Genomic DNA, 10349 nt, shown 5'->3' on the forward strand with positions numbered 1-10349 from the left:
TGTAACATAACGACTGTTTCCGTGTAAGATAACGACTGTTTCCCGCTCCTGCCGGTGTCAGATAACGCCTTTTTGGTGCGCCTGCCCGTGTACGACAACGCCTGTTTCCCGCGCCTGCCCGTGTAAGATAACGCCTGTTTCCCGCACCTGACCGTGTAAGATAACGCCTGTTTCCCGCGCCTGACCTTGTAAGATAACGCCTGCTTCCCGCACCTGCCCTTGTCAGATAACGCTCTTTTGCTGCGCCTGCCCGTGTACGATAACGCCTGTTTCCCGTGCCTGCCCGTGTAAGATAACGCCTGTTTCCGTGCAAGACAGCGCCTGTTTCCCGCGCCTGCCCGTGTAAGATAACGCCTGTTTGCCGCGCCTGCCCGTGTAAGATAACGCCTGTTTCCGTGTAAGAAAACGCCTGTTTCCTGCGCCTGCCCGTGTAAGATAACGCCTGTTTCCTGCGCCTGCCCGTGTAAGATTACCACTGTTTCCCGCGCCTGCCTGTGTAAGATGACGCCTGTTTGCCGCGCTTGCTCGTGTCAGATAACGCATGTTTCCCACGCCTGCCCGTGTAAGATAACGCCTGTTTCCGTGTAAGAAAACGCCTGTTTTCCGTGCCTGCTCTTATAAGATAACGCCTGTTTCCCGCACCTGCCCGTGTAAGATGACGCCTGTTTCCGTGTAAGATAACGCCTGTCTCCGTATAAGAAAATGTCTGTTTCGCGCGCCTGCCCTTATAAGATAACGCCTGTTTCCCGCACCTGCCTGTGTAAGATGACGCCTGTTTCCGTATAAGATAACGCCTGTTTCCGTATAAGATAACGCCTGTTTTCCGCGCCTGCTCTTATAAGATAACGCCTGTTTCCCGCACCTGCCCGTGTAAGATGGCGCCTGTTTCCGTGTAAGATAACGCCTGTCTCCGTATAAGAAAATGTCTGTTTCGCGCGCCTGCCCTTATAAGATAACGCCTGTTTCCCGCACCTGCCTGTGTAAGATGACGCCTGTTTCCGTATAAGATAACGCCTGTTTCCCGCGCCTGCCCATGCAAGATAACGCCTGTTTCCCGCGCCTGGCCATGTAAGACAACGCCTGTTTCCTTGTAAGATAACGCCTGTTTCCCGCGCCTGCCCGTGCAAGTTAACACCTGTTTGCCGCGCCTGCCCGTGCAAGATAACGCCTGTTTCCCGCGACTGCCCGTGTAAGATAACGACTGTTTCCGTGTAAGATAACGCCTGTTTCACGCGCCTGCTCGTCTAAGATAACGCCTGTTTCCCACGCCTGCCCGTGTAAGTTAACGCCTGTTTCCCGCGCCTGACCGTGTAAGATAATGCCTGCTTCCCGCGCCTGCCCTTTTCAGATCACGCTCTTTTGCTGCGCCTGCCCGTGTACGATAACGCCTGTTTCCGTGTAAGATAACGACTGATTCCCGCGCTTGCCGGTGTCAGATAACGCCTGTTTGCCGCGCCTGCCCGTGTAAGATAACGACTGTTTCCCGCTCCTGCCGGTGTCAGATAACGCCTTTTTGGTGCGCCTGCCCGTGTACGACAACGCCTGTTTCCCGCGCCTGACCGTGTAAGATAACGCCTGCTTCCCGCGCCTGCCCTTGTCAGATAACGCTCTTTTGCTGCGCCTGCCCGTGTAAGATAACGCCTGTTTCCGTGTAAGATAACGCCTGTTTCCCGCGCCAGCCCGTGCAAGATAACGCCTTTTTCCCGCGCCTGCCCGTGTAAGATAACGACTGTTTGCCGCACCTGCCGGTGCAAGATAACGCCTTTTTCCCGCGCCTGCCCGTGTATGATAACACCTGTTTCCCACGCCTGCCCGTGTAAGTTAACGCCTGTTTGCCGCACCAGAGTGTATAAGATAACGACTGTTTCCCGCGCCTGCCCGTGTAAGATAACGCCTGTTTCCGTGTAAGATAACGACTGATTCCCGCACTTGCTGGTGTCAGAAAACGCCTGTTTGCCGCGCCTGCCCGTGTCAGATAACGCCTGTTTCCGTGTAAGATAACGACTGTTTCCCGCGCCTGCCCGTGTAAGATAACGCCTGTTTCCTGCGCCTGCCTGTGTAAGATTACCACTGTTTCCCGCGCCTGCCTGTGTAAGATGACGCCTGTTTGCCACGCCTGCCCGTGTCAGATAACGCATTTTTCCCGCGCCTGCCCTTGTAAGATAACGCCTGTTTCCCACACCTGCCCGTGTAAGATGACGCCTGTTTCCGTGTAAGATAACGCCTGTTTCCGTATAAGATAACGCCTGTTTCCCGCACCTACCCATGTAACCCTCCTCTCGTGTTAGGGTCGGCACCGACCCATTTTAAATTTCAAATGCATAAAAAAATCACATACATTTGTTTATTGTATCAAGGCTTTTTGACTTTTTCAGGAACCTCTATTTCTACAAAATAAAACAAAAAAAATTATATTCACTAAATTATAAAATGCCCATTCACAGTATTGTTCTTCTAATCTTTATTATTAGTGTGAATGCTTGAAAAGCATTCACAGTATTGTTATTCTAATCTTTATTATTAGTGTGAATGCTTGAAAAGCATTCACAGTATTGTTCTTCTAATCTTTCTTATTATCTATTATTCCATATTCCGTACGTTTTTTGGCATCTAACTCCTTCAAAACCGTTCAACTTAGAAAAACCATTCAAACACCGTTAGATTCCTATTCTTTTGGACATGACTGCTTCTATTTTTCTCATTTTTAACATTTATATTTTTAATTTTATTCAACTTTATTTAACAAAAATTTATAATGTATTTCAATGGAGAGACCCTTCAAATTCTCATTCAAATTCCTCCTCTTTAAACTGTATCTACTTCCACATACATTGACATAGAGCCACCATTCAAACTTTAAAACGAAGACAAGACATTCAACTATTCAACTTGTATTTATCTTTTCAATATCTATTATACTTTTTCTTCAGTTCCAGTTTAAGTTTCATGATTTTTTTCACCCGTTTCAGAGTTTATAATGGGTGTGTATGGGACGGAATGTTGGGGCTAGAGTGAGAGAGCTCAACTGCTAGAGTGAGAGGAGCAAAAAAATTAATCTTAAAATATTTTTTAAAACTGCTGCTGTGTCCACAGCGTTTGCTCTACAGCCACCATTTTACCCTCAAAACGTAGCCATCGCTGTCCTCTTTCATCCAATGTGTTTACTATTGTCCTAGGTGTTATGGTTCTTTCATAAATGTCACCAATGCACAGCCTCCTCCCTCCAACTCTTCCATAGAGTATAATGTTAAAATGGCTCAGAAGGTTCTTTTGAAAATCAGAAGAGCATGGTGTCTTTCCACTGTCACCACGTCCATATAATAAACTCCACAGGCATGAAAACTGAGAATTCAGTAGACTAGACATTGCTGTCGCTCACGGTGAAAGAATTTCGTCAATACGACTTGTACTTTTCATATGGGAACGATTTGTTTCGGCCTGACTTTTCTGTTCATTTTAAGCAGCAAAAGTGAGGTGCATGTCTGTGTCCGTGTGTATGGAGCCATTGGGTGCGGTCACTATAGCAACCAGGCTCACACCTGCCTGCTTAACGAGCTCTCTCTCTCACTCTGCCAAGATTCATCTGAAACACTTCTCTTTCAACTGCTGCTGTCTCCACAGTGTTACAGCCATCATTTTACCCTCAAAACGTCGCCATCGTTGTTCTCTTTCCAACATCTTGTCTTTCAAAGCTCAGAGATGTCAACTTTTTAAACTGTGTGGATCCAAGTGGAGGGATCACATTTTAGTCATTCAGTGATTCAAAGAATATGACCTTTTAATATTCTTTCAGATGTTTTCTGACTCTAAATGTTCTTTTCTCATTTCTTAGGTTTTTCTAATTTACAATTAAAACATTTTCAGCTTTTTTCCAACTTCTTCTTCTGTGTAACCTTCAGCTTTTAGCAGTTCAGCACCTTTGTTTTCAGGTTAAATTCGTTTTTTTTTTGTTGTTTTTTTTAAATCTCATTCAATATTTTTAACTCAAAATTCAGCAATTAATTCATTTCAGTCCATACATTCAGATTCAAGCATTCACACTGCAGTTTCTTCAGAAAATGCACTTTCTAGTTATTAGTGTGAATGCTTGAAAAGCATTCACAGTATTGTTCTTCTAATCTTTATTATTATTTTTTCCTATTCCGTACGTTTTTCGCCGACTATCTCCTTCAAAACCGTTCAACTTAGAAAAACCATTCAAACACCATTAGATTCCTCTTCTTTTGGAATGGTGTGCTTCTATTTTTCTCATTTTTAACATTTATATTTTTAATTTTATTTAACTTTTTTCAACAAAAATTTCCCATGTATTTCAATGGGGAGACCCTTCAAATTCTCATTCAATTTACTCATTTTTAAACTCTTACTACTTCCACATACGTTGACATAGAGCCACCATTCAAACTTTAAAACGAAGACAAGACATTCAACTATTCACCTTGTATTTATCTTTTCAATATCTATTATACTTTTTCTTTAGTTCCAGTTTAAGTTTCATGATGTTTTTTCACCCGTTTCAGAGTTTATAATGGGTGTGTATGGGACGGAATGTTGGGGCTAGAGTGAGACAGCTCAACTGCTAGAGTGAGAGGAGCAAAAAAATTAATCTTAAAATCTTTTTTAAAACTGCTGCTGTGTCTGCAGCGTTTGCTCTACAGGTATGATTTTACCCTCAAAACGTAGCCATCGCTGTCCTCTTTCATCCAATGTGTTTACTATTGTCCTAGGTGTTATGGTTCTTTCGTAAATGTCACCAATGCACAGCCTCCTCCCTCCAACTCTTCCATAGACTCTAATGTTAAAATGGCTCAGAAGGTTCGTTTGAAAATCAGAAGAGCATGGTGTCTTTCCACTGTCACCACGTCCATATAATAAGCTCCACAGGCATGAAAACTGAGAATTAGGTAGACTAGACATTGCTGTCGCTCACGGTGAAAGAATTTTGTCAATAAGACTTTTACTTTTCATTTGGGAACGATTTGTTTCGGCCTGACTTTTCTGTTCATTTTAAGCAGCAAAAGTGAGGCGCATGTCTGTGTACGTGTGTATGGAGCCATTGGGTGCGGTCACTATAGCGACCAGGCTCACACCTGCCTGCTTAACGAGCTCTGCCTGCCACTGTACCAAGATTCATCTTAAGCACTTCTCTTTCAACTGCTGCTGTGTCCACAGTGTTACAGCCATCATTTTACCCTCAAATTGTCGCCATTATTGTTCTCTTTCCAACACCGTATCTTTCAAAGCTCAGGCATTTAAACTTTTTAAACTGTGTGGATCAAAGTGGAGGGATCACATTTGAGTCATTCAGTGATTCAAAGAATATGACCTTTTAATATTCATTCAGATGTTTTCTGACTCTAAATGTTCTTTTCTCATTTCTTAGGGTTTTCTAATTTACATTTAAAACATTTTCAGTTTTTTTCCAACTCCTTCTTCTGTGTAACCTTCAGCTTTTAGCAGTTCAGCACCTTTGTTTTCAGGTTAAATTCGTTTTTTTTTTTGTTTTTTTTTTTAATCTCATTCAATATTTTTAACTCAAAATTCAGCAATTAATTCATTTCAGTGCATACATTCAGATTCAAGCATTCACACTGCAGTTTCTTCAGAAAATGCACTTTCTAGTTATTAGTGTGAATGCTTGAAAAGCATTCACAGTATTGTTGTTGTAATCTTTATTATTATTATTATTATTATATTTTATCTATTCCGTACGTTTTTTATAATCCTACTCCTTCAAAACCGTTCAACTTAGAAAAACCATTCAAACACCGTTAGATTCCTATTCTTTTGGACAACACTGCTTCTATTTTTCATATTTTTAACATTTATATTTTTAATTTTATTCAACTTTATTCAACAAAAATTTATAATGTATTTCAATGGGGAGACCCTTCAAATCCTCATTCAACTTACTCATTTTTAAACTCTTACTACTTCCACATACATTGACATAGAGCCACCATTCAAACTTTAAAACGAAGACAAGACATTCAACTATTCAACTTGTATTTATCTTTTCAATATCTATTATACTTTTTCTTCAGTTCCAGTTTAAGTTTCATGATGTTTTTTCACCCGTTTCAGAGTTTATAATGGGTGTGTATGGGACGGAATGTTGGGGCTAGAGTGAGGCAGCTCAACTGCTAGAGTGAGAGGAGCAAAAAAATTAATCTTAAAATCTTTTTTAAAACTGCTGCTGTGTCCGCAGCGTTTGCTCTACAGGTATGATTTTACCCTCAAAACGTAGCCATCGCTGTCCTCTTTCATCCAATGTGTTTACTATTGTCCTAGGTGTTATGGTTCTTTCATAAATGTCACCAATGCACAGCCTCCTCCCTCCAACTCTTCCATAGACTCTAATGTTAAAACGGCTCAGAAGGTTCGTTTGAAAATCAGAAGAGCATGGTGTTTTTACACTGTCACCACGTCCATATAATAAACTCCACAGGCATGAAAACTGAGAATTAGGTAGACTAGACATTGCTGCCGCTCACGGTGAAAGAATTTCGTCAATACGACCTATACTTTTCATTTGGGAGCGATTTGTTTCGGCCTGACTTTTCTGTTCATTTTAAGCAGCAAAAGTGAGGCGCATGTCTGTGTACGTGTGTATGGAGCCATTGGGTGCAGTCACTATAGCAACCAGGCTCACACCTGCCTGCTTAACGAGCTCTGCCTGCCACTGTACCAAGATTCATCTTTAGCACTTCTCTTTCAACTGCTGCTGTGTCCACAGTGTTACAGCCATCATTTTACCCTCAAATTGTCGCCATTATTGTTCTCTTTCCAACACAGTGTCTTTCAAAGCTCAGACATTTAAACTTTTTAAACTGTGTGGATCAAAGTGGAGGGATCACATTTGAGTCATTCAGTGATTCAAAGAATATGACCTTTTAATATTCATTCAGATGTTTTCTGACTCTAAATGTTCTTTTCTCATTTCTTAGGGTTTTCTAATTTACATTTAAAACATTTTCAGTTTTTTTCCAACTCCTTCTTCTGTGTAACCTTCAGCTTTTAGCAGTTCAGCACCTTTGTTTTCAGGTTAAATTCGTGTTTTTTTTTTTGTTTTTTTTTTAATCTCATTCAATATTTTTAACTCAAAATTCAGCAATTAATTCATTTCAGTGCATACATTCAGATTCAAGCATTCACACTGCAGTTTCTTCAGAAAATGCACTTTCTAGTTATTATTGTGTGGATGCTTTAAGCATCCACACTATTGAGTTCCTGTTTCTCTTTATTCTTTATTATTATTGTGTGGATGCTTTAAGCATCCACACTATTGAGTTCCTGTTTCTCTTTATTCTTTATTATTATTATTCTTAGGACTTCCGTACACTTTTCGCCGTAGAACTACTTCCACAATTTTCAGCCGATTTTCACCGTTCAAATTTTAAACTATTCAGCTATTTTTGCTCTTTCCGGCTATGACTTTTGCTATTTTTAACTATTATACTTTTTAAAATATTCCACTTTTTTCCTTTAATTTGTCCCATTGAAATGAATGGGAAACTTCAGCAATTCTGCTAAAATTTGCTTGTTTTTGAAACTTAACTACTTCCTCATACTTTCACCTAGAACAACCATTCAAATTTTAAAATGTTCACAAATTATTGGGCTATTCAGGTATGATTCAGCTTTTTCAAATCTTATACCGTTTTACTTTTATGCCTCTTAAAGTTTTGAGTTTCATTTTTTTGATTTTTCACAAAATACATGTGTTGTTATGGTTGCTATGCTCTTGGCTTCCAGTGTGCCACTGAAGGTTTTGCAATTTTCACTTCATGTCCGAACAACTTCCTGCTACTTGCTCAATTTTCACTCAACTTCCACAAATTATACATCAAAACTTAGGTATTTTTGCTGGCTTTCAGAAAATGTCACCATCATTGTTGTGGGATTTATAGAATTTTTGCAAATCTCCTCAGACTAACACAAGGTCAGAAAACTCTCCATATAAAGTGAATGGAGAGCTTGTTCAAAATCACGGCTGGATTTCTGTAATGAGAGGCATATTCGAATCGTCATATCTCCTTAACGAAGCAAAGTTAAGACATGAGGCTTGTCCCCGAATATCTTCAGACACCCCTGACGCTCACAATTCAAGAATTTCTTTCTCACCTATTACCGTTCTGAAATGAGTTGGACTTGTTTGAGGGTAGGAAATTCGTCCTTCGCTCAGATTTCTTCAGATTTCAAACTGTGGAAATGAACCACTTTTTTCTCTCGTCATAACTTTTTGTTGGATTTCCACAGAGACCTGAAAATTTCCATGATTGTTCACCAAAGCCTGCTGTCTCTTACGGTGAAAGAATGATATCGATACTCCAAATAGATTTCGAGTTAGAAAGCATTGTTTGAGGGCAAGTCAAGGCAGTTTTTGCTTCGCTCTACTCAGTTATGGTGCATTACAAGTCAAATATCTTCAATAATTCATATTTTAATGATAAATTGTAAACACTGGAAGATTCCCCCATCTCTTCTGAACAAAACGGTGTAAGAATGATCGCTCTAGCCCCTACGGTTTGGAAATTATGGTCATTTGTTTGAGGGGAGTCCTCACTATGAGAAATAGGCTGCAATAATCCTGTGCCTCTCTGTGCTGCGTGTGTAAAAAGAGGCACATGTTTTGGCGGGAAAAAGTACACAGGCTCTCTGATTGGTGGATTCAAATTCAGCAGCTCCCAGGCTGACCTAGAAACTTACTTCTCTCTCCCTGTGCATTTTTTTGCTGATTTTTTCATTTAACAAGTATATTTGAGGGACCCTCAGCATGTTCAGCATTTTTTCAGCTGTCCATTTTGCTTTTCCAATTTTTCTGTTTAACTTATTACTATTGTGCTAAATAATACTATTTCTGCTATTTTATAAGATTTGTGCCTAATATAGTATTTCTGCTAAATTACAATATTTCTGCTTTTTATACTATTTGTGCTAAAACATAGTATTTCTACTAAATGTAGTATTTATGCTTAATCATACTATTTCTGCTTTTTATGGGATTTGTGCCTAATATAGTATTTCTGCTTTTTATAGGATTTTTGCTCAAACATAGTATTTCTACTAAATGTAGTGTTTATGCTTAATCATCCTATTTCTGCTTTTTATAGGATTTGTGCTTAATATAGTATTTCTGCTAAATTATAGTATTTCTGCTTTTTATAGTATTTGTGCTAAAACATAGTATTTCTACTAAATGTAGTATTTATGCTTAATCATAGTATTTCTATATATATATCTGCCAGGTCCCCAGGCAGCCAATCCTCTGTGAGGACTGAGAAATTCAAATTTTCAAATCAGGGCCTGCACGGCTTCCCAGCCAATCATATATGTGTCCTGAGGCATTCAAATTTGCATATTGGGGCCTTCATGGCTTCTAAGCCAGCCAATCATATCTGAGGGCTGAGGAATTCAAATCCACAAATCAGGGCCTGCACAGCTTCCCAGCCAGCCAATCATGTATGTGGGCTCCAGGTATTCAAATTTGCATATTGGGGAATTCGTGGCTTCTAAGTCAACAAGTCATCCATGTCATATATCTCTAAAAATTCATATTTTAATGATAAATTGTCAACACTTGAAGATTCCCCCATCTCTTCTGAACAAAACGGTGTAAGAATGACCGCTCTAGCCCCTATGGTTAGGAAATTATGGTCATTTGTTTGAGGGGAATCCTCACTATGTGAAATAAACTGAAAGAAGCAGGTCTATGTCTCTGTGCTGCGTGTGTAAAAAGATGCACCTGTTTTGGCGGGAAAACGTAAACAGCCTCTCTGATTGGTGGATTCAAATTCAGCAGCTCCCAGGCTGACCTAGAAACTTAGTCCTCTCTCCCTGTGTGTGTGTGTGTGTGTGTGTGTGTGTGTGTGTGTGTGTGTGTGTGTGTGTGTGTTTAGTGGGAGAGAGAGGACCCTGCCCTTATTTGGCAGCGTGTCATTGTAGGATTTAAATTGAACATAGTTAGACTGGTTGACTGGATTAGAGCCTGTGTTTGTGTGTCACTCTGTGCATTTGTGTTTCAATAAGTTATTACTATTCTGCTAAATCATAGTGTTTCTGGTACTTTTCGGTACTTGTGCTAAATACAGTATTTCTGCTAAATCATACTATTTCTGCTTTTCATAGGATTTATGCCTAATATAGTATTTCTGCTAAATTATAGTATTTCTGCTTTTTATAGGATTTGTGCCTAACATAGTATTTCTGCTAAATTATAGTATTTCTGCTTTTTATAGGATTTGTGCCTAACATAGTATTTCTGCTAAATTATAGTATTTCTGCTTTTTATACTATTTGTTCTAAATTATAGTATTTCTGCTTTTTATAGGATTTGTGCTTAATATAGT

The sequence above is a fragment of the Maylandia zebra genome, linkage group LG23 (genome assembly GCF_041146795.1).
Source record: "Maylandia zebra isolate NMK-2024a linkage group LG23, Mzebra_GT3a, whole genome shotgun sequence".
NCBI classification, from domain to species: domain Eukaryota; kingdom Metazoa; phylum Chordata; class Actinopteri; order Cichliformes; family Cichlidae; genus Maylandia; species Maylandia zebra.